This window comes from Tenrec ecaudatus, chromosome 4, assembly GCF_050624435.1.
Source record: "Tenrec ecaudatus isolate mTenEca1 chromosome 4, mTenEca1.hap1, whole genome shotgun sequence".
Taxonomy (NCBI): domain Eukaryota; kingdom Metazoa; phylum Chordata; class Mammalia; order Afrosoricida; family Tenrecidae; genus Tenrec; species Tenrec ecaudatus.
The window spans coordinates 105,921,829-105,947,780 of NC_134533.1; the positions used below are offsets into that span (position 1 = coordinate 105,921,829).

At 41.6% G+C, this 25,952-nt stretch overlaps 1 pseudogene; it reads right to left on the reverse strand.

Annotated features, from left to right (window-relative positions):
- Positions 1-6,776: 6,776 nt before the first annotated feature.
- Positions 6,777-25,952, reverse strand: part of LOC142445980 (heat shock protein HSP 90-beta pseudogene) — a 35,637-nt pseudogene continuing 16,461 nt past the window's right edge.

Genomic DNA, 25,952 nt, shown 5'->3' on the forward strand with positions numbered 1-25,952 from the left:
TGGTTGTTTCCATCATTCTATTATAAAAATTGCTGCAATAAACATAGATGTCCATAGAGCTGTTTGTGACTTGTTCTATATTTCTTTGGGGAATATACCAAGTAGAGAGATTGCATTTGTTTAAGGAAACATCACATTGTTAAAAAAAAAAGTAAATAAGCCCAAACCTAAACTCACTGCCATCGAGTCAGTGCTGACACGTAGCCACCCCCGTGGGTTTCTGAGACTGTAACTATTTGTGGGAATAGAAAGCTCCAGACTTTCTCCTGCAGAGCTACTGGTGCTTTTGAACTGCAGACCATGCAGATCACAGGCCAGCACGGCACCACCGGACCGCTGACCATCTTCCACAGTGGCTGTCTAATTCTTCCATCCTACTAGCAACGAATAAGTGTTACGCCCTCTTCACATCCTCTATCCTCTCCACCATTTGTTCTTTTCTTTTAATTTTTTTTTCTGAGTGTAGGTGTGTGGGTGTGAGGTGGTAGCTCATTGTTGGTTTAAAATAATTTTGTTCGTAGCTCCTTTAAAGATCCTTTTCACTTTGGACTTCAGCAATTTCCCTTTGATAGCTCTATTTTTATTTTCCTGCTTGGAATGCAACGAGCTCTCTGAATCATAAAATTGGCTTATCTCATAAATTATGAATAATTCTCAGGCATTCTTCCTTCAAAATTTAGAACTCCTCTGTTCTCTGTATTAACTTATTTTGAGAGCATCAATAAGACCTCTGTTAGACTCTCTCATTTCCCCTGCATTTACTCATGCATTGTGCTTTTAGCCTTTCTTTTTTGTGACATTATGGCTAAATTCTTTAAATGTATTTTCCAATATAATAATGCTCTTCTCATTTGTGTGCAATTGTGTTAAATCTGATTCTAGACTTCAAATCTAATCCATATTGTATCACATTTTCAAATGCATAAATTGCAATAAAAATTCAATTTAAAATGGTCTCAAAAAAGGTCTTATTTGTGTTGATTTAAAAAATTCCATTAAACATTAAAAACCCATCACAAAGTTATTATATATTCTGAGTCCAATATTACAATATGTAGGCTACTGAAATGGGGAGAATGTCCGTAAACTTCCCCTGTTCTTTTACTCTTGCTCATGGTATTTTTATTTATTCCTGTGTCTGACCATTTTTGTTTTGGATTCACTATCATCAGTCTGACTACTTTGGCTGGGGGAAGCTCTAGGGCTCTTCTTTGGAGATGCTTTTGCTCATCTTTCTGCCAGACTCCTGAGAGTATTGCCAACCAGGACATATTTTGCTTTACTTTTGGTTTTGTGGTGTCTCTATTCCTATGATAGTGCTTTGTTTTGATATGTCCTACTGCCTACTGTAGGTGTGCAAGTCTAGTTTCGCAGCCCTGGGGCACTGTGGGGAGAGGGTAATTGATGGGGGTGTGGGAGCTGGTCTCTATTGTTCATTTTGACTAGCTGAGGCCAGCCCACCAGGCCCCATTTGTCAATGATGAAGGTGGTGGTGGTACATGTCTGTTAGGTAGGTGTACATGGTAGGTGTGGCAGGTATGGCTGACTAATGAGGACACGGTGTTTTCCTTTAGCCCAATGGGTCTTGCTTCATGCCAGACTTGTTTATCCTGTGTTTCTTACTTATTGGGGGAATCTATGCATTTGCCTTCTCTCACTGGGTGTGTTGTCTGCCTTGCCCCCAAATGGGCCACCTGGGCCTGGCCAAGGGCAAGGAAGCTAACTCCATCCCACATGTTGTCTCATATACTTTTTTAGTTCAATTTATTTTTCTAAAAAATGCTCATCTAAATCTTGATCCTTTCTTGATACTCAGAGACCCAGGATTATTTTCCATGGCTGTTTCCCTTGGTTTTGGGGTATGTTGTAGAGGAAGGGGTGCTGTGTCTCCTTAGAACCCCATCTTGTCCAATTGCTCCTTTTACTTTCTTAGAGCTGAACAATATGTTTCAAAGTTTGCTTTTGCTATTTATGCAGGAGTTATTTGTTTATAATAGAGAACTTTAAAAAGAAGAGTAGTCCAAGCACTTCCTCAATGCATGAATAATTTCTTCTATTAAATTGGCATTCTATGATGTTCACCCTCCTGACAGAACTGCTGAAGCCAAAGTGGGTGAACAAGTAAATGTGGTGAAGAAAGCTGATGGTGCCTGGCTATCAAAAGAAATAGTGTCTGGGGTCTTAAAGGCTTGAAGATAACCAAGTGGCCATCTAGTTCAGAAGCAACAAAGCCCACATGGAAGAACACACCAGCCTGTGTGATCACATGGTCCCGAAGGGATCAGTTACCAGGCATTAAAGAACAAAAAATCATATCATTGGCTGCACACCTCCATGATACGATCACCGAGGACAAACGGGTACCTAAACAAATCTGGCGAAGAAAGCTGATAGTGCCCAGCTATCAAAAGAGATGGTGTCTGGGGTCTTAAAGGCTTGAAGGTGAACAAGTGGCCATCTTGCTCAGAAGCAACAAAGCCCACATGGAAGAAGCACACCAGCCTGTGTGATCACGAGGTGTCAAAGGGATCAGGTATAAAGCATCATCATAAAAAAAAAAAATCTAACCATAGTGAATGAAGGGGGAAGTGCAGTGTGGAGACCCAAAGCCCATTTCTTGGCCACTGGAGATCCCTTCATAGAGGGGTCTAGGGGAGGAGATGAGTCAGTCAGGGTGCGATGTAGCACCGATGAAGACTACAGCTTTTCTCCAGATCCTGGATGCTGCCTCCACCCAACAACCATGATCCGAATTCTACCTTGCAAGTCTGGATAGAGCAGAGATTGTACACTGGTGCATATAGGAGCTGGTGACACAGGGAGGGAATCCAGGGTGGATGATACCTTCAGGACCAGGGGTGTGAGGGGCGATACTGGAAGAGTAGAGGGTGAGTGGGTTAGAAAAGGGGAACCAATTACAAGGATCTATATGTGACCTCCTCCCTCGGGACAGACAACAGAAAAGGGGGTGAAGGGAGATGCCGGATAGGGCAAGAAATGACAAAATAATAATTTATAAGTTATCAAGGGCTCATGAGGAGTGGGTAGCAGGGAGGGAGGGGAAGTAAAAGAGGACCTGATGCAAAGGGCTTAAGTGGAGAGCAAATGCTTTGAAAATGATGAGGGCAAAGAATGTACAGATGTGCTTTATAGAATTGATGTATGTATATGTATGGATTGTGATAAGAGTTGTATGAGCCCCTAATAAAATGTTTTTTAAAAAGCCCAACCTATTTTCACTATATAAATCTTAAAAAAAGAAGAGTACTCTATCACACCACTAGAAACAGAATTTTCATGTTTCTTTTCTCATTATAAGATGTGAGAGGGCAGGCTTCTATATTATAATTTTGGAAGATTAGTAAACACAATGAGATTTGTTGAATGGACAAACATGTGCAGGTTAAGTCAAATACCTTTTACTTCTACCTGCTCAAAATCAATTCTGAATTATTCAAGGAGTTTTATAGTCTCAAGGTTTTGAGCACCAATCTCTGGTGATTTCAGCATGACCTATGTTCACAGTCAATATCATAGCTACAGATCTATATATAGAGATAATACATGAAGCATGTACAGGGACAGCTATATATAGATTTATCTAGCTCCAGAGAGCAAAGGAGATTAGAACAGAGCTCTTCCACAGCTTTAGTAAGAGAGTCTCATTTTCTCCATTTTTAATTGCTGTAATAAAATCATTTAAAGAGAGAGGCATTTTACAAGATCGTCTCTTAAGCACTCAACTTTAAGCACCATGCTCTCTTCTGAAGATAGATTAGTTTTGATTTTTGTTTAATATCTTAACCTCAAGGGCAGAATCTGCCAGCTTCCTCACTCCTGCTGCTTCCTTATGAGCTGCTGACACGCAGAAGAGGGCTGAGTATAGATCAAACTTTGGGACAACTTGAGTACTAAAGGAGCAGTTTCCCCAGCCGTCACCATTGGAAGCTACTATTAAGAGCAAGCAAAAACACCCAGATGGCTTAGTGACATTTTCTGTTATGAAAGATTGGAATTGGGTCTCTATTATGGTTGGTTCCCACCATCATTAGTCTTTGCTTCATAAAACGTCATTGCTCCGTTACTACTCCTCTGCCACTTGTTATGAGCAAGTTAGACACTACTTCTGGCATTTAATTCACCTCCTATCTACCAACATGTGGTGCAAAATAAGAAAAGGACATGTTGGTCAGATTGTGTCGCGCTCTAGAATGCCAACTCCCCATCAAAGAAGAAAAACGGGAGTGCAAGGAAAGAAACCACAACCCCGTGGTTTCAGGTGGATTTTGTTTGAGCAGGACACACGTGCCTAGGCACATCCCTGTCCACTGTAGGAGAGCACACGGACAGCTTACACATCCCTCCAGCTCACAGGACAAAAGGCAATTGTCCCTCCTAGTTCATTGCCAATTCCCTCCTCACCACCTTGTGGGGGTTCTCCTTGTCATTGAGTAGATGCTGACTCACAGTGTCCGTGTAGGACAGGTTAGAACTGCCCTGTGAGTTTCTGAGATTTTAACTGTTAACAGGAGTAGAAAGACCAGTCTTTCTCTTTCAGAGGTGCTGGCAGTTTTGAACTGCCAACCTTTTGGATCTCGGTCCAATGGGTAACCCCTACCCCACCAGGGCTACCAGCTGTGGAAGGTACTTGGGTTATATTCAGGGGAAATGATTACAAAAAGATAAAGGAGGGAGCTGGCAAAGATGGTTGGATGTCTTCTGGTTTCTTTACTTTTATCTTTGCCACATTTCCTTGGTTAATGGTGAAAAGGGAGAAGGGACAATGGGTGCTGTTCGCCCACAGAAGGTTTCTGTAATAAACAAAAACAAAAAAACCTGCCCTGCCGTCGAGTCAACTCACAGTGACCTTGTGGATGGAGTCGAGCTGCCCTCTGCGTCTCAGACGGTAACTCCTTATGGGAGCAGAAAGCCCATCTTTCTCCTGTGGAGCAGCTATTGGATTCAAACTGCTGACCTTGACGTGAGCAACCCAACACATGGCTCACTACACCAGCAGGGCTCCTTTGGAGTTCAACGAGGTGGGATAATTCTAGGTTTTTTTTTATTACTTTATTTGCCTTTTGTTTAGTCTAAAAGTCTAAAACTCAGAAAAAGGCCAATAGGTACGTCTCAAGACTCACAGGGCTTTTTTGGGTTTGTTTTAAATTGAAGTTACATTTACTGTCTTGGTCTTTCTTATTGTTGATTTTTTTGGTTTTATTTTAATAAATTGTTTTATTGGGGGGTCTTCGAGTTCTTCTAACAATCCATACATCAATTGTATCAAGCACATTTGTACATATATGGCCATCATCATTTCCAAAATATTGTCTTTCTACTTGAGTCCTTTGGATCAGTTCTTCTTCCCCTTCCCGTCCCCCCACCCTCCCCAACACACACACACACACACACACACACACACACACACACACACACACACACTCCCTTCCTGTGTTAGTCTGGATAGACTAGAGAAGCAAATCCAGGGAGACTCATATGTATATAAGAAAGAGGTTGCTCAATTGATGTATGTACAGATTGTGATAAGAGCTTTATGAGCCCCAATAAAAAGATTCATTAATTAAAAAAACTAAAATAAATAAATAAAGTAAAAGTGAGTTGGAAAGAGAAAAAAAAAAGAAAGAGGTTTATATACAAGACTAACTATTGACAAAATGTCCCAGCCCAGTCCAGATCAAGTCCATAAATCCAACATTAGCCCATATGTCCAATACCAATCTAGGAAGTCCTCTTCAGACTCACAGCATACTAGCAACGATGCTGAGTGCAGGAGGATCACAGGCCAGTGGGTTGCAAGTCTTATAGATCCAATAGTGTTGTAAGCATCCCAGCGTTGGCAGGGGTCTATATGTGGCTTCTCTGGCTCCAGAGGTTTGGTTGCATCAGGGTAGGGCCTTGTGGCTTCTCCAGCTCCCAGGGCATCACGCCATGTGTCTTGTCAGTAGCGAGTCTCCAAGGGTGTGAGCCGAGAGAGATTGTGTGTCCCACCTCCAGGAAGGAAATACCAGATTTCCCAGAATTAGGAGAAGGCCATGCCTCACAGAGGCACTATTGGCTATGATCCGATTGACAGACTAGACTCTACCCCTTACTCATAATCCTCTTAAGTCCCAAATTGATACCAGATTATGTAACTACTATGTTCCTTCACCCTCTCACCCTTGTGAACCCTTCATAATTTATAAACTATTTTTATTTTACATCATTCACTGTTTCCCTTCACCCTTGTTTCTGTTGTTTTTCTTATTGTTATTAAGAATATACACCAAAAATATTTTTGTTGCTCTTATCTAGGTAAAATGAAAATTTCCTTCCTGACTCCTATCTGTTTCTGGTATATCTTTCCTATTGTCATCAAATTTTCAAACTCTTCATTCCTTTTCAACTCACAGAATGCCAGGCATTGAAAATGTGCTATGAACCATTCAATAGAAAAAGAAGAGCTTACAGGGTCTCAATTTTTCTTCTTTATTTTTCATACTTTAATTTCAGAACAAAATTGATTACTTGCTCCTCCCCATACACACAGTGTACAATATCAAACCCTGTTCCCCAATAAGGGACAGTCCAGGGCTTGAGGGTCTCTCATCTTGTTCTGTACCCAGGAACAGGAGAGGAAAAGTCTGCTAGTGATCAGCACATGGGGTCACGGCTGTTGTGAGAGTAACGGAGCCACTCGGCAGAGGGCACTAGGTTTGAGCGTAGACGGCCTAATGTGCTTCTGTGTGAGACTGTGAGATACAGTTGTGCCATCCTCAAGGTGGGGTGGGAAAGATCTTAACTGGAACAGCAGCACTGAGCTCCTTGGCTGTCACTTCGTCTTCATGAGTGCCGAAGCCAAGCTTAGATGCTGTTGGAGTGGGTTGGGGATCCTCAGCGGAGAAGCCGTATAGAAGAGAACAATGTCATTTCAGATAGGTTCACAGCCAGGTCCTTGACAGCACTGTCATTCTTGTTGGCCTCTGTCTTCTGCTGCAGTGCATTCGTGTTCTGCTCCGTGTTTGCCATCCCACTATGTGCCCAGATCACAATGTAGCAAGGCGAAGACACAAATCTACTGTGAATTGCCACCTTTTCAACCTTCTGATCCAAGATTTCCCTCATGAACCTGCTCTTGCTTGTCTCCATTTTCTTCTCCTGTTCATCCTTGGGCAGCTCTTGGCCTTCCTTGGCAACTGACCACATTCTTTCCATCAAACTCGTTGAGCTGCTACCCACAGTGCCCATCGATAGGCTCGGTCACAGAGACCACCTCAAAGCCCTGCTTCCCTACTCACTTCACAAAAGCAGGATTGGCCACCTGCTCTTTGCTCTCACCAGTGACAGAATCGATGGGCTTTCTAGTCCTTTGTGTTAGAGACATCTCATGGCTGAAAAGTGACCTCATCTCCAGACTGTGTGTGTGTGTGTGTGTGTGTGTGTGTGTTAGCGCAGCACCTCAGAAAGATGTCATTGGTCAGTAGTGTTCTCAGGCTGCCAAGCTTCAGGATTTTAGAGAAGGCCTCATCCAATTGCTTAGAGTTCTCTTTGTCTTCTGCCAACTCATGGAAGAGCTCAAGGTACTTTTTGACAATGTTCTTGAGGATGACCTTCAAGATTTTAGATGCTGGCAGCGGTGGGGGCAGGTCCTCAGAGTCCACCACACCAGCGATGCTGTGGCATGAGCTCATCACCAGGGTCCATGATGAACACACGACAGACATAAACTTTAATACTGCTCTTTTTCTTCTTATTCTCAAAGAGCTCAGCGAGGGAGCCTGACCAGAAATGAACAGCAATGGCCTGAATTCCATCTGACCTACAGAAAGGTGCTCGACTGCCAAGTGCCTTTTGCCAGTCCTTCGTAAGGTTCTTGTAGAATTCCCTATATTCCTCCTAGGACCTAGGGGGTGCTATCTGGATTTCTGGTCCCAAATTGGGTTGCTTAGTTCTTCCAAATGTATTTCTCTTTCAATTTCAGGCTTCTTTTCCTTGTCTGGACCACTGTTGAGTTGGTAACAGAGTGGTGAGCATCCCATGTGGTTTCGTGAACCTTGAAGGAGACGAGCGGCAAGGACCAGAATGAAGTGGGGAAGGGGTCATGTGTAGATTACACAGGCTTGAGGTCTACACAGAGGTGAATCAAGAGATCACGGTCTCGGTTTTTGCCAACAAAAACCAATGTTGACATTCTGAACAGGGTTAATTCATGCGTTGTCCTGTGGGCTCAGGCATCACCTGTCCTGGGAGCCATTACCAGCTAGGTCCTGTCCTAGTGCATCTGACATGACTTCTTTCTAGCTGAGGGAAAGCACCCCATTTTAAACTAACTTTACTTGTGTTTTTGGTCTGGCTTTCTCCTCCACTAGATCCTAAAGGCCTTGAAGGCAGGGTCCCATTTGTATTTCATCTTCACAGTCTTCTCTTTCAGACTTGGAGCCACAGTATCTGCCCTGAAGGGTCCTGCAGTGCAAGCTGGCACCTCCTTTTCAAAGCAACATGGACAAATGGAAACAGCTTTCCCTTTTAATCCTCATTTGTTAATGCTGCTTTAAAAGAAGGACTATTGGCCAATATGCCACCACGAAAACCAACCCACCAAAGCCATCCACACACCACCAGGACAGTCTTGAGGTGAGCCCTGCTTGGCTGGGAGGGAAGTGCAAGAGAGGAATAGAAATATTTACAGATTTTTGCCTCCTCAAAGCCCTGCTTGTTTATGCGCTTCTAACCTAGCCTCTCACTGGCAGTGATTTCCGTTAGCTGTGGATGCCCAGGCTTTAAATTAGCGAGGGAACTGCTAGGGACTTAGGGGAGGCAAATCTCAGCGACTCCATATTTTAACTGACCTGCCAGGCATTGGGAGCAGCTGCAAATTAATCCGATTCCTCCTATCCTTGTTGGTGGGGATTTACTGGTTGCAGCTGCTGGGTGTTAACGCACTTCTTGGAGTGGGATTGGCCTGGAGATGATTACTTATTTTCAGGAGGTAGCCTGCTTGCAAGAGACCATCAGTCCCTGTGTCAGCGCGGCCTTGTCCACCAGCTGCCGCATCCGCTGTGGGCATCTTGCCAATTTTGCACCGATGCCCGAGAGTCGCTTTCTCTGCTTCCTCGAATTCCCCCTCCCCCTTCCCTGCCATGTGTATTTCCATGATAAATCACCCAGGAAAGGGTTTCAATGCATTTTGACAGGATGAAACGGTGTGGTTCTGCTTGATCTCATTAACAGCCCCAGAGGCAAATTCCCGCAAAGCACGCAAGGCAAGGCAAGCTTGCAAACCAGCTGTGGGAACTGTGGATAGTTTCATCTTTCTAGCGAGGGGAACGGAAGAAAGGCCTTAATGGACACTCCACTGACTTGCCGCCCTTGACCCCAAACAGACCCTCTGTACATGTCACGCTTTCATTGGCAATGTACTAAATGTGTAATATCAAGGAAGCTATTCCAATAAAATGTGAATATCCAGGGTTTTGAAGAATATACTTGCCTTCATTCATTAATTGCACAATTATTTAATAGCTGAATTATACCTGAAATTATACATAATCAGAGATAAGGCAAACTCCCAAACCTTCACGTAGCTTGGAGCATTGTAGGAAAGAAAACCCTAACCTACTGCTATCAAGTGGATTGTGGCTCACAGCAACCCTGTGTAGTTTCCCCGCCTATACATCTTTATAGGGACAGATAGCCCCATCATTCTTGCTGTGCAGCACAGCTGACGGGTTCGAACTGTCAACCTTGACTGTCACTGTCAGACACTTACCTGACGGTGCAACCAGGGCCCTTTATGGTGGAGAAGAGAGATGTGTAAATAGGTAATTACAGAGCAAATTGTGGAGTGGAGTGGAATAAAGTAGCACCAAGTTTGCAAATGAGAAGGGGCACCCCAGCCCATCTGGGAGGGACAGTGGTGGTGAGGATAAGATTCCTGATAGATGTGATGTCTAGACAGGGCTTCAAGGGCAATTAGGAGTCAACCAGGGGCATTTGGAGTGGTCATGGTGGGATACTTAGGCAGAGCGGGAAGCAATTAGTAAAGGCCTTCATGCCAACACGTGTTGCTTTCAATCACAGGATTTGCTTATTGGCTGTGTTCTCATCATGATTGCTCCAAGTCTTCCATCCCAAGAGGAGTGTTAACTGAGGCGTACCTAATGCTGGCCTGCCATGACTCTGGAGACTTCCTTGTGCGCACTAGGTTTGGCACTCTGCTTAATTGGCGTTGACTAGTTTCAGCTCACCCCTTGCTTTGGATCGACTCCTATTCTCGCAGGGCAGTGGTGAGTAGAATAGTCTCACCTTCCATGGGAGGGACCGCTACCTGATGCGCAGCCGCCACCCATCCTTCAGTGGAGTGTTGTTTGTCTGATGCTGGCCTGTTTTCAGTGGAACAGCTACACTAAGACAGACCAGGAAGGACTGGTGATCAGCTCCCAAATGTCAGTCCACGAAATGCTCTGGATCACACTGGTCCGTTCCACAACTGATCAGGCAGACAAGCAGGCGCCCACAGTGTTTTCCCTCTGTGGCGCATGAGGCGCCGCATGCCAGGTCACCTAACACAGCTCACAACAATAGCTTCTCTTGACCGTGACAGCTTGTGATTTTTCCTGACTATGCAACTGGTTTAAAGTTCACCACCTTTTGCTTTTCCTTTTTAAAAAATTTTCTAAAGAAACAAGGTACCAGCCCCGTCATCCAAGTTTACAAAGAAGTTAAGGTTTTTCTATTCCCCAAAGCCTTACCCATGAGAGAATGAACAAATGGGCGAGCCCAACTGATAGACATTGCTCTTATGCAGTCTCCTTTCTGTTCAAAGAGCAGAGTACGGTGGTGTCCATGCCATTTTTGTGAAAAGTCGGCTTCCCTGCACAGTCGGAAGGAGCCCTACTGTGAATCACAGAGTAAGGAGCAGGTCTGTGAAGCCAGTGCTAGAACCTGGCTCAGAGAGGCTTCTGCTGGAAAATCGGAGTGGGAATGAAGCTGGAGACAGACTTATCCTTCTCTTGCCTGCAATGGCTCCCACTTAGGACCCTTTGCCTTGGCAAAAGAGGCAGACACTTTTATTCTGCATACGAGAGAGGCAGGGATGCATTTTCTAGGCAATTAGCTTAAAGAGAGTGCAGTTCCTTGGCTTTGTTGAAATGCCAGGAAAGATTCTGAAGTCTCTAAAGATCAGGAAAAGTCAATGTGGAAAATGGCATTGTAGTCATTAGGATGGATACACAAGCATTCCGAGCCTCTAACAATGGTTCGCCCTTTGTACATGGGGATGGGCTCTGGGGATACTACTAGTCATACTAGCAATAAAATCTCCTTACATTTGCATGGCACTTTTCAAAGGTGCTTTTATATTTGCGATCCAAATCATAGGATAGACTTCTTGAAGCTGAAGGCGGAGTGGAGGAGGAGGTTCTCAAAGGAAGTTTGACTGTTCCTATCCTTAAGGAATTTTAATGACACCGAAATCTTAGTCAGTCACCAGGGTCTGACTCAGTCCAGTAGTGAGCTCAAACTGTTCACACTGTAGGGCCTAATGATGAAGAGAGCGGACGTTCGGGGCTCTCCACATCACTCCTTGCTCCAGTTGCCATCAAGAAGAGTCTTGAACTGCAAGTCCTCCTCGCAAAAGCCCCAGGATATTCAGGCAGCTCCATTCCGTAGTCAATCGCTTCTTGGACTCTTGGATTCTGCTTGTGGCTGTTTAACCTCTAGAGACGTCATGTCACAGCGCAGAGCTGAGTGTATGACTGGCTGGGTGCGTGTTTCTATTGAGACAGATCTGTCTCACTGACTCCTCTGCAGGGGTTGTTGTGTTCCCGAACAAACTGTGGAGAGGCTTGAAATGAATGGGAGTTATATAGCTGTCCGTCGTGCTCATGCAGAACTTGTACCTGGCCCATGAAGCACTTGTGTGAACAGAACAAAGGAATCCTACATGGTTTAGAATGAGGAACTGTGTGTGTAAGGGTTGTAGCCCCTTATCTGTAGTCTTAGCAAATATCAGAGAAGCTGGAGTATATGAAGAAGAATGCACTATCAGTTCCATAGTGAACCCAGGCCAGTTGTAGAGGCTCCCAGAATATGTGCAGGTGATCCCCAATCACTCCGTCTTATATTGCTATTGTGGCCGTTCAGAATTTTGAGTTGTAAAACCAAGCATTTGCTGTCTGATTTAAGCTTTCTGCAACGTCTGTGAGGTTGGAAAGCAGACATTACTAACATATTAATTGAAGACTGGGGAAAATGAAGCTTAGAAAAATGAAAGGATTTTCCCAGGCCTTAAGAAGTGATGGAGAACAGACCTACCTCTGTGCTCTCTGCACCAAACCCTATGCATTTAAACAAACAAACACAAAACCCTCTGTCGTGGATTCCACCTCATAGTAACCCGACCTTAGGTCTCCGAGGCTGTACGGAAGCAGACAGCCTCGTCTTTCTCCTGTGCAGCAGCTGGCAGGCTTGAACCACCAGCCCTGTGGTTAGCAGTTCACGGTTTACATGACAGAACCCAATGAGCATCTTCGAAGCCATTTCTTTTGTCACTGAATACTATTTCATGGTATGAATGTACCACAGCTTGTGTAATCATTCGCTCATTGAAAGATATCTTAGTTATTATTAGTTTTGGACAATTGTGAATTAAGTTGTATAAATATTTGTGTACTGGCTTTTATCTGGGCCTGTGTTCAACTCGTTTTTGGAAATATCGAGTTCCATAATTGCTATGTTTAGTCTTGTAAGAAACTATTAGAATGTCTTCCAAGGAGGCTCTGCTATTTTGCATTCTCATAAGTAATGAATAAGAATTCCTGTTTTTCTACATTATTACTAGGATTTAATGTTTTAGTATTTTGGATTTTAGCCATTTTGATAAGTATGTCGTGGTACCTCTTTCTTTTAACTTACAATTCCCTAATGACATATGAAGTTGGGCATTTTTGCATATTCTTCTTTGGAACCTGTATGTCGCTTTTAGTGAGGTATCTGTTCAGCTCCTTTGCTCTTTTTAAAAATTGGGTTTATTATATTATTTTTATTGAGTTTTAAAGCTTCTCTGAAAATTTTGGATACAAACCTTTATTAGATATGTGCTTTGCAAATATTTTCAAATATTTAGTCTGTGGCTTATAATTCTTCACTTTTAAAAGTATGTTTTATAGAGAAATATTAGTATGGTCCAAATTACTAAAATTTTCTTTCCTAGACTGAGTTTCTGGTGTTGTATCTTACAAGTCATTGCTGAATTCACAGAAAACCTAGATTTTCTCCTGTGCTAGCTTTTAGACATCTTGTAACTTTTCAGTTTACACGTACGTGTGGAATCCGTTTAATTTTTGCAAACTGTGTGTGGTCAAGATTTAATTTTTTCATATGGCCATCTAGTTGTGTCAGTACCATAGGCTTAAAGGCCAATATTATTTTTAATTATATTTCTTGATTTGGAGGACATAAAAGATAAAACCCAAAGGAATATTAAAAATACAAATAAAACACGCCTTTGAGCCAGAATCAAAGAGAAAGCTATAAGAACAAAGAGAGCAGCAGTCTAACCCTATTGTTGTTAGAGAAGAAGTGCACTCTCTTAAGAAGAGCTAAACAGTAAGAAATTCTGTGGACTGTCCCTAAAAAGGGTAGTGGGGCAGCAGATGGAAATAGAACATGTTAGGTGTTTTCCCCTTACTCCTCCATCCTTTGATCCATAGAACTCAGGCTTCTTTAGCTTCGAAGCTGTTTGGATTTGGCCATTGAAAGACACCAGGCAAGCACCGGAAGGCAAGAAGAGAGAAAGGTTGACTTCCTCCAGTGGACACTTAGGCATTTCCCTTTTCCAAGGTGACACTCCCTCCTTTTCGACTTTCAGGCCTGGCCTAGTAAGAGCTTCTCCAGATTGCTTCCCTGGGTGGTTATGTTAACCTTCAATCCTTGTGTAAATTGGTCATTAAACGCCATCTAGGCCCCCTTAGAGTTTTCCTCCAAACAATAGAGATGTCTCCCATTATTGTGGAAAGAAAATGGAGTCCAAAGAAATGGTACTGAATGACTGGGATTTTTAAAGCTGAGGGATAGCAAGGAGTCCACTGATATTGTTCATGCCCACCTGTTATAAATATGAACTTCAGGTGTACCAAAGGCCAGGGGTGTCTTAACTCAAAGCGATTCCCCAACACTGATAGTCTGATGGGGTTTCAAAAAGTTTGTGTAAAAGAATTCATCACCCATTTTCCGACAGACTTTTTGAAGTCCTCTCTTATTAGACCATGCTTTAGGGTACAGGAGTCCTGGTGGCGTAGTGGTTACGAGTTGGGATAAGATCTGAATGGTTGGCAGTTTGAAATGGTTGGGAGTTTGCAGCCCCATGGGAGAGGCTGGGCTTCTTTTACTCCCATAAACTGTCTCAGAAACTCACAGGGGATCGTGATGATGTGTCAGGAATGACTCGATAGTTGTGAGGTTTTTCTGTTTGTTTGTTTTCCTTTGGAGGGTATAAAAGAGACCTCATCTGAAATATAATTTAAGAAGAACATTTATTAGGTCTTAAAAGGAGACAAAGACAGCACAAACATACAGACACACCATCTGGATGAGGGAAACCATTAGCACAAGGAATCATGGTCATGATGCTAGTTAAATAAAGCATGAAACAAAGAGAATGGTCAAAAAGCCATGATTGGTGACAAATGAACACATCACAGTTATAGGTGGAACTACAGAAGCAGGAGCAGGTCCATGGTTGGGACACATACATTATGTTGGGTAGAGAGGCTTACAAGATTGGTCAAGGGCTTTAGGACCAAGGGGTCATGACTATCGGAACCCCTGTATGTACCAAGTTTTTAAAAAAATCATTTTCTTGAGCACTCGTACAATTCTTATCACAATCCATACATACATCCATTGTGTCAAGCACATGTGTACATTTGTTGCCATCATCATTCTCAAAACAGTTTCTTTCTACTTGAGCCCTTAATACCAGCTCCTCATTTTCCCCCTCCCTCCCCACTCCTCCCTGCCTCATGAACCTTTGATAATTTATAAATTGTTATTATTTTGTCATGTCTAACACTGTCCGATGTCTCCCTTTACCCACTTTTCTGTTTTACATCTCCCAGGGAGGAGGTTACATGTAGATCCTTGTAATCAGTTCCCCCATTCCACCCCACTTTCCCTCCACCCTCCAGGTATTGGCACTCTCACCACTGGTTCTAGAGGAGTCGTCTGTCCTGGATTCCCTGTGCTTCCAGTTGCTATCTGTACCAATGTACATCCTTTGACCTAGCCAGATTTGTAAGGTAGAATTGGGATCATGATGGTGGGGAGAGGAAGCATTTAAGAACTAGAGGAAAGTTGTATGTTTCATCGTTGCTACCCTGCAACCTGACTGGCTCGTCTCCTCCCTTTGACCCTTCAGTAAGGGGGTGTCTAGTTGCTTAAAGATGGGCTTTGGGTCTCCACTATGCCCTCACCCTCATTTACAATGATATGATTTTTTTGTTCTTTGATGCCTGATACCTGATCCCTTCTACACCTCGTGGTCACACATGCTGGTGTGCTTCTTCCATGTGGGCTTTGTTGCTTCTGAGCTAGATGGCTGCTTGTTTACCTTCAAACCTTTAAGACCTCATCAGGGGTCCTCAAACTTTTAAACAGGGGGCCAGTTCACTCACACCCGTTAGAGGGCTGGACTCTAGTTTTAAAAAAAACTGTGAACAAATTCCTGCGTACACTGCACATATCTTATTTTGAAGTAAAAAAAAACAAAAGGGGGAAAAACACCTGGTGGGCTGGATAAATGTCCTCGGCAGTCCGCATGTGGCCCATGGGCCATAATTTGAATACCCCTGCCCCAGATGCTATATCTTTTGATAGCCTAGTACTATACGCTTTCTTCACCACATTTGCTTTTGCACACATTTGTCTTCCGTGATCATATCGGGAAAGTGGGCACCCACTGATGTGAATTTTTGTTCTTTGATGTCTGATACCTGGTCCCTTCTACACCTCGTGGTCACACAGGCTGGTGTGCTTCTTCCATGTGGGCTTTGTTGCTTCTGAGCTGGATAGCTGCTTGTTTACCTTCAAGCCTTTAAGATCCCAGATACTATATCTTTGGATAGCCGAGCACCATCAGCTTTCTTCACCACATTTGCTTATGCACACATTTGTCTTCAGCAATCGTGTCAGGAAGGTGTGCTTCATGGAAAGGTAATGTAATAGAACAAAGTGTTCTTGCATTGAGTAAGTACTTGAGTGGAGGTCCGATGTCCATCTGCTACCTTAATACTAAACCTATAAATATATACATGTAGATCTATTTCCTCACCATCCTATATAAATATATTTACATATGTTCATGCCTGTATTTAGGTATGTTCCAAGTTTTGTGATCTCCATCAAGGACAAGTTCTCAAGGAGACAGCCCCTCCCTGGGTTGACAAGCAAGGTGGAAATAATCTACATTCTAATACACTTTGACAGAGGTAAGACTGTTCGCATTCCTGGTTATGGTCTGAAGAAATTCAATAAGAGGCTTAATCCATGTGGGGTCACTGGAAATGGATTTTGGGCGTTTACTGTTCTCCATAGTCTCCTGTTAACCTGGTGCTCAGAATTTAACCTCTAAGCAAGAATGTCTCAAATTCTACTCTGAGAGAGATAATATAGAAGGGTGGATTTTCCTTCAAGTATTGTGAATTCATACTGTCAAAATTAACCTTTTAATGGGAATTTTTCCCTATTGAGCTAAAAATGCACAAACTGGGTGATCCAGCTGACTCCCATCTTTCCTTCAGAACACTGAGTCCTTGGTGTGTGGGGCCTATGGTAACACACAATTTTCAGTTCTGGGGACACATACATACATGCAGGAGTTAACTGCATTGGGGTCTATGTTTTGTGAGTGTGGGTTTAGTGCTGTGATAATTTTGTAATCCTCATTAAGGATTTTGATTCTTTAAAAGTGAGGTACCTATAGGGCACCAACTATCGAGGACGTTCTCTCTGAGACTGAGCATCATTAAAATTTCAAAGAGATCAATTTTGGATTTTAAAATCTTTGGGGCATTTGTTTTAAAAAGGCAAGAGTGTTTGATTTTGGATTTTATCTTTTAGAAATATTCATTTTAAAATATTAATTTCTCTTTGGAAAATTCATAACTGGAGAGGATCTCTATTTAAATGTAAGGAATTTGGTTAAAGGAAGTTGGCTGCTGTTAGTTCTTAGATGCCATCAGTCAGTTCTGACTCAGTAACCTTAACAGAACAAAACACAGCATCCTCAAGTCCATTGTTATGCTTGAGTCCATCTCTGCCGACATTGTGTCACTCCATCTCATGGATGATGGTCCTTTTTTTTTTTTTAGACGTTCTACTTTCAAGCAGGATGCCAGTTCTCTAGGAATGGATTCCTCCTGCTAACTTGTCCAAAGTAAGTGAGACAAAGTCTTACCGTTCATGCTTTTATGGAGCATTCATTCTGGCTGTACTTTTTTCAAGAAGAATTTGTTCATTCTTCTGCCAGCCCATGGCATATTCCATATTCTGTACCATAATGGAAAGGCACTCATTCTTCTTTGGTCTCCCTTATTCTCTGTCCAGCTTTCACATGTGTATGAGATGACTGAAAATGTCATGATTTGGTTAGGTGTACCTAAACCTTAAACATGACCCTTTTGGGGGGTAATATTTAAAGAGATCTTTTGCAGCAGATTTGCCTGGTGCAATACATCCTTTGATTTCCTAATGGCTGAATCTATGGATGTTGATTGTGGATCCAAGTGAAATGAAATTCTCGGCAATCTTTTCTTCTCCCTTTGTCACGATGTTGCCTGTTGACCCAGTTGTTCGGATGTCTGTTCTTTACATTGAGCGAGCTGTAAGCCATACGGAAGCTGGAGTCTTTGACCCTCCTTGGCACGTGTTTCAAATGATCTTGGCTTTCAGCTAGGACAGCTCCGTCATCTGCTTGTGCCAGTTTCTGTAGGAGTCTGTCTCTGATTTAAAAAATAGTCATTTGTTGGGAGCTCTTACAGATACAACAATTCACAATTCAATCAGACCAAGCCTAATTGTACAACTGTGGAAGCCATCAGTTAAAAACATTTTCTTTCTTCTCAAACTCCTTGATATAAACTTCCCTGTATCCCCCCTTCCCCTCAGGAAACCTTATTGTTAAGTTATATATTATTATCATTTTCCCCTGTTTCTTACAGCATCCAATATATCCATTCACCCACAATTCTGTTATTCATTTTTCTCAAGTGGGACTATACAATAATTGTTACCATCAGCAACTCCTTCCTCCCCCCGCCTCCCCACCTCCTCCCACCTCTTCCCTCAGGGAATCATTACTCCCATTACTACTTCTGAAGGGATATCTATCTTTAATGCTGCCTGCTTCATATAGACCAATTTTTCCAGATTACTTGTTTTATACTATAGCTATTTTTTAAAAAAGAATCACAGTATTTGTATGTTGTTATTTTTTTTCTAGTCAATTACTTTATTTTTTGCATTGAAAATGGACAAACAGGTAATATTTGGGTAATCAAATAAAAAAAAGGTGAGAGTATAAATTCCTCTGCGACACTGACCAATTCTGAATATCTGACCAATATAATCACTATTAATAGTGTGGTATACATTTGCACACACATACATACACAAGAACAAATTTAATTATCTACTTTTCTATCCATATAAGTGGGGCTATACAATTCCACTAATATTTGTGATATTTATATGGTCAAGCTGAGATATCACTGTAATATAACAACTTGCATTTTTAAAATTAACTATAATAAATAGGAGGCTTATCCATTTCAATAGCTTTAACCCCCTTCTTTTTACTGGTTGCATAAGAGTCCTTAGAATTAAAAAAATACCATGACTAATTTAACTGTTTCTAATTCTTAGCCCTTGTATGTTGTTATTTTAAATCATTGAAAAATTTCTGATGACTTACGTTAAATTTTATGGCTAGACCAAATTTTGGATAAAAAATGGAATAGAGAGTGAAATTTTAAGCTTTAGAGTTAATTGAATTAATAAACTGCATTGACTCATTTTGGAACTGCTTTAGATGAACACGCTAAACTGTACCCTAGAGGTCCTAGAACATTCCATGAGAAAGTAATTGTCAGCACTGGGAGGGGGACTCATGAAGATGTGATAGACTTCTTTTTAAAAATGGTTTTATCGGCACTTACCCATATATAGTACAATTCAGTAATTCATTCATATCAAGGAGAGTTATATAATACATGCAAATGTTAATTTTAGAACATCTTCTTTCTTTGTTCTTTTGTTGTTCACATATTATTATTTTTAATTCTGACAAAAACATACAAAACAAAACAATCTCCAAACTGTACAATTCCGTTTCCCTGATTATACTCTTCATGTTGTGCAACCACTATTGACATACTTTCCCACATTATTCCACCACCATTAAGCAAACTCAATGTCCCCTAAGCAAAAATCTTCCTCCTTCACCCATGGTAACTATAGGTCAAGTTTTAAAAATTTTATTATTAAAAAGTAGTTAATACATATATCATATAATTCCATATATTTTAGTAGTTTTCTTGATATAATAGTCACATAGCATGCAACTTCCATAGTTAAATCACTTTTCAAAAAGTTGTATATTCTGGAAAAACCAATAGAATCCAGAGTCGTTTAGGAGAAGTTTTATTAAAATGATCAGTTTTTCTGAGGGGGCAGAAAAAGGAGTTGTACATACATCATTACAACCAGTTCTCATGCTCCCTTCCCCATCTTATATTCATCATTTACACCCCAACCCCCCTCACACTCCCCACCTGCCCTAGTGCCTGATAAACTTTTGCACCAGGTATTGTCTCTATGCATCCACTCCCTCTTGTGCTTCATAAACTTGGAAACTCGAGAGAAATAATAAAAAACAAAAAATGAAACAAAAAGAAAACAATAATAATAACAATATAAAGATAAAAAATACAAATAGAGAGAAAGAAAGAGAAGGCCACCAACAATATTTAAAAAGCCACAGATGAAATTTCTGTCATGGAACAAGAGAAAAATATTTAAATGTAGAATAAATTCAGAATGAGTCAAGAGGGAGGTTAACTGACCAAATATATTATACCATGAATCAGTTCACCATAATCATGTTGACAATAATCTCTATCTGATAAAGCTCATCACGCCCCTTGCCTGTGGCTAGAAGGATCTGTCATAGCCTTAATCTGACTAGATACTCTGTAGATGGATTTTGGGATCCCATTGTCTTCCACAGCCTTCTGCAAATTGGGTGTCAGGATAGACTTCTTGACCTCCTCAGCGGCTTCTTCCTGGTTCTCCTCTTTGACTGTTCATTAGACTCCTTAAGGCAACTTAAAAAAATCCGAATATGTTGGCCTTATTCCTGACTTCTTAAATTAGAATCCAACACCAGCATTAAAATCTTTCTAGGGTTTCCAACAGAGGCTAAACTTGATCGTTTGTTTAATGGTTAAGGAACAGAAAGAAGAAAATACAAAGAACAAGCACACAATGTGTTCGGATGAAGGAGTCTCCGCACCACCTTCCTCTCTCCTCACCGCTCTCTGCTTTGTCATTGGCACCCAAGACAGCTGGACCTCATTCTAATCGAGGAATTTGGGGAAGGTTATTGGGTGCACACTTTGCATCCACTCTCTCTCCTGGGATCTCCTACAGAGAGATGTACCCTAGCTCTGCTCTAGATATATGGGTAGTATTAAAAGCCCTTTGCATTTTTAAGCAATTAACTATGTTGTCGTTGTTCCTGTGACTGGCTCCATATGATTAATTCAAGGCTGAGATGTTAGAAAGGTCACTTTGGCCCATAATTTAGCTATGTTCTTCAAACAACTTTATCTCCTAAGGAGGGGAGAAAAAGTTGCTTTTTTTAACCTTCATCTGTCAGACCTCTGTGTTTTTCTCTCAATTTTTCTTACTTTGAGAGAGAATAAGCCACGACCTGGGTTGGACTGATAGATGTAGAGGTGAGTAGTTTGATAACCCTTTAAATCAAAGTTTTATTCACATTTATTTTAAGGGATGAGGGAAAATTTATATTTTGTTAAGGAAAGTTTTATGCCTATTTTTCTAAAATTACATACAATTTTACCAGAAGTAACAGAATTTTAGCTTAATTGAATTACCGTATATACTCGAATATAAGCCAACCCAAGTATAAGCCAAAGTACCTAATTATTATCTGGGAAACCAGAAAAATTGATTGACTCGAGTATACGCCTAGGGTGGAAAATGCAGAAGCTATTGGTGAGTTTCAATAATCAAAACAAATGAAAATAAAATTACTAAAAATTGAGACATCAGTGGGGTAATGAATTTAAATATTTATTTTAAATAAAAACATAAATAAAAGGATAAGTCAGTAACATTAGTAAACCAGTACAGTAAGTGGAAACTAGGTTCAACAAAAACAATAAGGTATCAGCAATGATATCTTAAGAGTACTATTCCCTGAGCTCAATCAGCAACCAAGCTAAAATGGAAAGAGTTAAAATCCTTCAAAACTGGATTCCTCATCATCATCCGTATCCGAATGCAGAGCTTCAGCTGGTGTGAGGTCATCATAGACGCTGTCCTCACTGAGATCGCCGTCATCACCAACACTGCTGTCATTTTCATACAGAGCGCAGTCTTCACTGCCATCCATAGCATTACTAATACTACATTTCTGGAAGGCATGTTGCACGATGTCTTCTGGCATGTCTTCCCATGCATCTCGAACCCACTTTGCTATTAACTCTATGTCAGGTTTCAAGAGATTTCCTCCTTATGTTAGTTGGGCTTGACCAGATGACATCCATTCATACCACTGACCTGTGTATTAGCCGAACCCCAGTTTTTCAGCACATTTCTTTTGTGCTGAAAAACTTGGCTTATACACGAGTATTTATGGTATATCTAATTTTTCAGTTATTGGATAGCCGTAGTCACTCAACTCACCAAGCATAGATGCACTTTTTATAGAAACACTTGCTAAGTCTTATTTAAAATATTTTGAAAGTTACTCCCCCAACCCTGCCCTGGGCTTATATGTAGGCAGAATCTTTCCCACTTTTTGCATATTTTATCTTAACGTTCCCACTTCCCCACTATTTTATCCGATTTTTTTTGGATTTTTCTGAGTCAGACAACTTCTTCGAAGCCATGCTAAAAGGTGGCTGCTGTAGATATTAGGCTAAATGTTGGGCTTATAGTAAAAGGCATTGCACAATGCTGATTGTGACAGCTGACTTACGACTATTGCTGTTGTATCATTAAAAGTGTACGTGTCCATTTTGAAAAAGAATCAGCCCAGAGGAGTCAGCAGCAGCATGGAATAACTTTTAAAACTTTCAGTTGAAGAATTGCCTGTGGGTCTATAGTAGCTGGTCCCAAAGACATTTTGTAAACTACAAATGGCATTTCCCAAACCCCAAAACCCCAAACAAACTCACTGCCATCATGTCAATTCTGACCCATAGTGATCCCATAGGACAGGTAGAACTTCCCTTTGGATCTCCAAGGCTGCACATCTTTCCTGGACCAGAAAGCCTCATCATTCTCCGAGGGAGTGGCTAGGGGGTTCCAAAGTCTGGCTTTGTGGTTAGCAGCCCAACGTGTGACCCCCATTCCCTCCTGTGTATTCCTGAACACTTGAATGCCTCTTATAAGTAGACACTCACTCTTGTGGATTCTCCTTGAATCTCTGACCAGGATGCCAGAGGGGAGACCACAAGCCAAAATATCCAAGAGTGGTCAGGCTTCCAGATAGTGGTGTTTGGCTTAGTCAGTGGAGTAGCAACTTCCCCTGGTCGCTGAGTGCAGCTAGACATGCTGGGCTGGCTCCTTTAACTACAGCTTATGGTGGCTTGCTTCCCAATTATGTACAGGTGGGGTGGATTATTATGGGGAATGCTTTCTGTGAGACCGATAGAACCCCAAATACTTCTGCTTCACGATTAACTCTGTCATAGCCACTCTCTGCCAGGTATTACAGAGACTGTCCTGGATGTATGCAGCCTAGCCCTTAGCTAAGGTCCTGTGAGAAACCACCCTGCAGACTTATGCTACCGAATTACCATAATAAGAATTTTCAGGATTTTTTTGAATTTTCATATTTCACTATACTCTTATTGGCCCTTAAGATGGCCATAACATTGTGATCTTTAGGAGTTATAGAATAGGAAAGGTCCTGGTGATGTTTATTTTAGCTCCTTATTTCATATGCCTGAAGCACTGTTTTCATTTCTCAGTATAGCTCTTACTACATTTCAATGAGATAAGTATAGCTCAGTATAGCTCTTATAAGTATAGCTCAGTATAGCTCTTACTCATTTCAATAAGGATGTGCCTGTCTCCTAAACAGGACTGGTTATGAGCTACTTAATACCAGAGAATATGCCTCTTTCTTTTTGTGTTTCTATTTCCTGGTACCTGATGGGTGCATAGCATTGCAGTGTTTACTGAGTTATAGAGGAATTGACAGAAGACAGGAGGAACTGAGTTTTTGAGAAGCCACACAAACCAACACTGTTACATCAAGCAAGTAGGCCCTCCAGTGAGTTGTCCCAGGGAACCAGGTATCCAGGCAGGCACTGGATTCAATATGAGCTGTCTTGGGATTATTGCCACGTGATCATCAATTCATAGTTCCTTTTGAAAGTTGGGAAATTGAAAAGATTTTGTGATTTCCCTCCTCCTCTCCCTGTTCCAGTGGGGTCTTCAGACAGCACACCCTCATGGCAGCAAAGAAAAGTCCGAAGTCCAAGAGGCACACTTGTGACTATGGCAGGCATTGTGCATGCACTTTCCATATTAGCCCCTCGTCACAACCCAGGGAGATCAGTACCATTATGATCTCCATTGGACAGATGCAGAAACTGAGGTGAAGAGAACATACGGCCTTGACCAGACAATACAAGCTAACGCTCGCCAGAGAAGGCATGCAAACTCACCCAGTGCGACTCCAGAGCTCATGTTCTTCGCCTCTGCATAATTTTGCCTCCTGCATTCATTTTCTTGACAATACAAGAAAGAAAGTAAGATACAAAAAAAAGTTTATTACCATTGCTAGCATCCGTTTTTTTCCTTCTTCATCTAACACACATATCTCTGTAGGGCTCTGCTGGACATCAGGGTTCCATTGAATAGATTGCTACCCAGGGGGATAGAGATGTATAATATAGAGACTGAGTCTCAAACCTGCAATCTTACAGGGCAAATACAACATAGAGCTAAAAATGAAACAGAGGTCTACAAACGCAGATGCCAAAGACAAAGATCATATAGCTATTGTCAAACTTATTACACAAGAGACTTTAGATAAAGCGATACTATCATGTAATCATTTCACGGATGAGGAAACTGGCGTGCAGAGAGGGTAAGTGTGTTGCTCAGGCCATTAGCTATTCACTCATTCATGTGTTCACTGTGGGTCTGTCTAGGCCTCCACTGGTTTAGTCCTTTGTCCATCTGCCATTTGTCAAGAACCTATTTTATTCCAGAACCTCTGCTTAGATGCTAGGATTCTGTGTTGGTAAAAATGACAACAACCACACACACACACACACACACACACACACACACACACACACCTATCCTTGATTTCAAAGACAAGCCCGTAACACTTACCATCATCTAATACGCTTTTTGGTTTTGTTTAGTGTTTATTTATTTATTTAGGAGGCAGAATTCCTCCTCGCCCTCCCCCCCCCCATTGGTTTCACTCCTATATCCCTCTCTCAGGTAGATTTAAATTTATTTGGCCTATAGTTTATAGAGTTAGGGGAGGGGGGTGCTCTTTAAGAAAAGAATTAAACATTGTTAACACAAAATTAGGTCTGAATGGATATTTGTTTGGAATGAAAGGTGAAACCACAGAACACTGTACATTTAGAAACGTTCATAACCACTTGAAGATCACAATTCCAGGTAAAACAAAAAACCCCGAACCCGCGGCCTTCTCATTCCCTTAGTGAAATGCCTGTCCTTACTACAATAGTTTATGTGATAAATTTTTGTCTAAATACCCTATTATTTATTTCATGACAGCAATTTTATAATTTATCCTATGTGTGGAGAGAACAGACTTACCATTTGTCTTTCTCATTTGATCAGAATGTGTCTCTTATTGACAGCTCGGGAAAGCATCCTTCAGCTTCACAGTCATTTTCTTGTCAAGGAGCTGGTATAAACGTCCTGGGCGCTTCTAGGACTGTTTCAAGATTGTACTCTATGAGCAGAAGATTTTGATAAATTCTATTTTTCAAGATTTCTCTTTGAGAAACCAAAATAATTATATGTCGTGTCTGTCATGGTGTGCATTGTACTAATGGCTGTGTTTTGGACAGCAGGGATCTTTTGTTTGAACTAAGTGTTGATAAAGACTAAAGTATCTGCTTTTAATTTTTCCACATCTGATGTTTGGGAGAAAGTGGAGGCTTTCTACTCCCACAAAGATTTTGTCTTGGAAACTCACAGGGGCAGCTCTACTCTGACTTACCGGATTGCTATGAGTTAGAATCGACCTGGTGGCAGTGACATCTTTGGAACGATTTGAGTCAGACTAGCTTCTGACTACTGCATTTAAATCTTATTTCTCCTCTGGGCAAGCTACTTCTGGGTGTGGGAAGTATAGAGCATATTTATGTTGTGAGACCACATCAGCCTTGCCTCTCCAGGGCGCGTTGGCTAGTGGGTCAGCCCTGCAGGGTTGGAGGCTTTCTGGAAACTACTTCAAACAGGAAGAGGACAGTCCACTTTGTACAGAAGTGACTAGGAACCACATAACCACACACATTCATAGAAACGTTAAGTAATGTTAGTGGTCAATGTAACCCAGGAAAGACAAAATAAAGCAGAACAAAGATGCAGATGGAGACAGGAAGATCTCGACGAGCCTTTTGGAGGTGAGGCCGTTAGTTTAT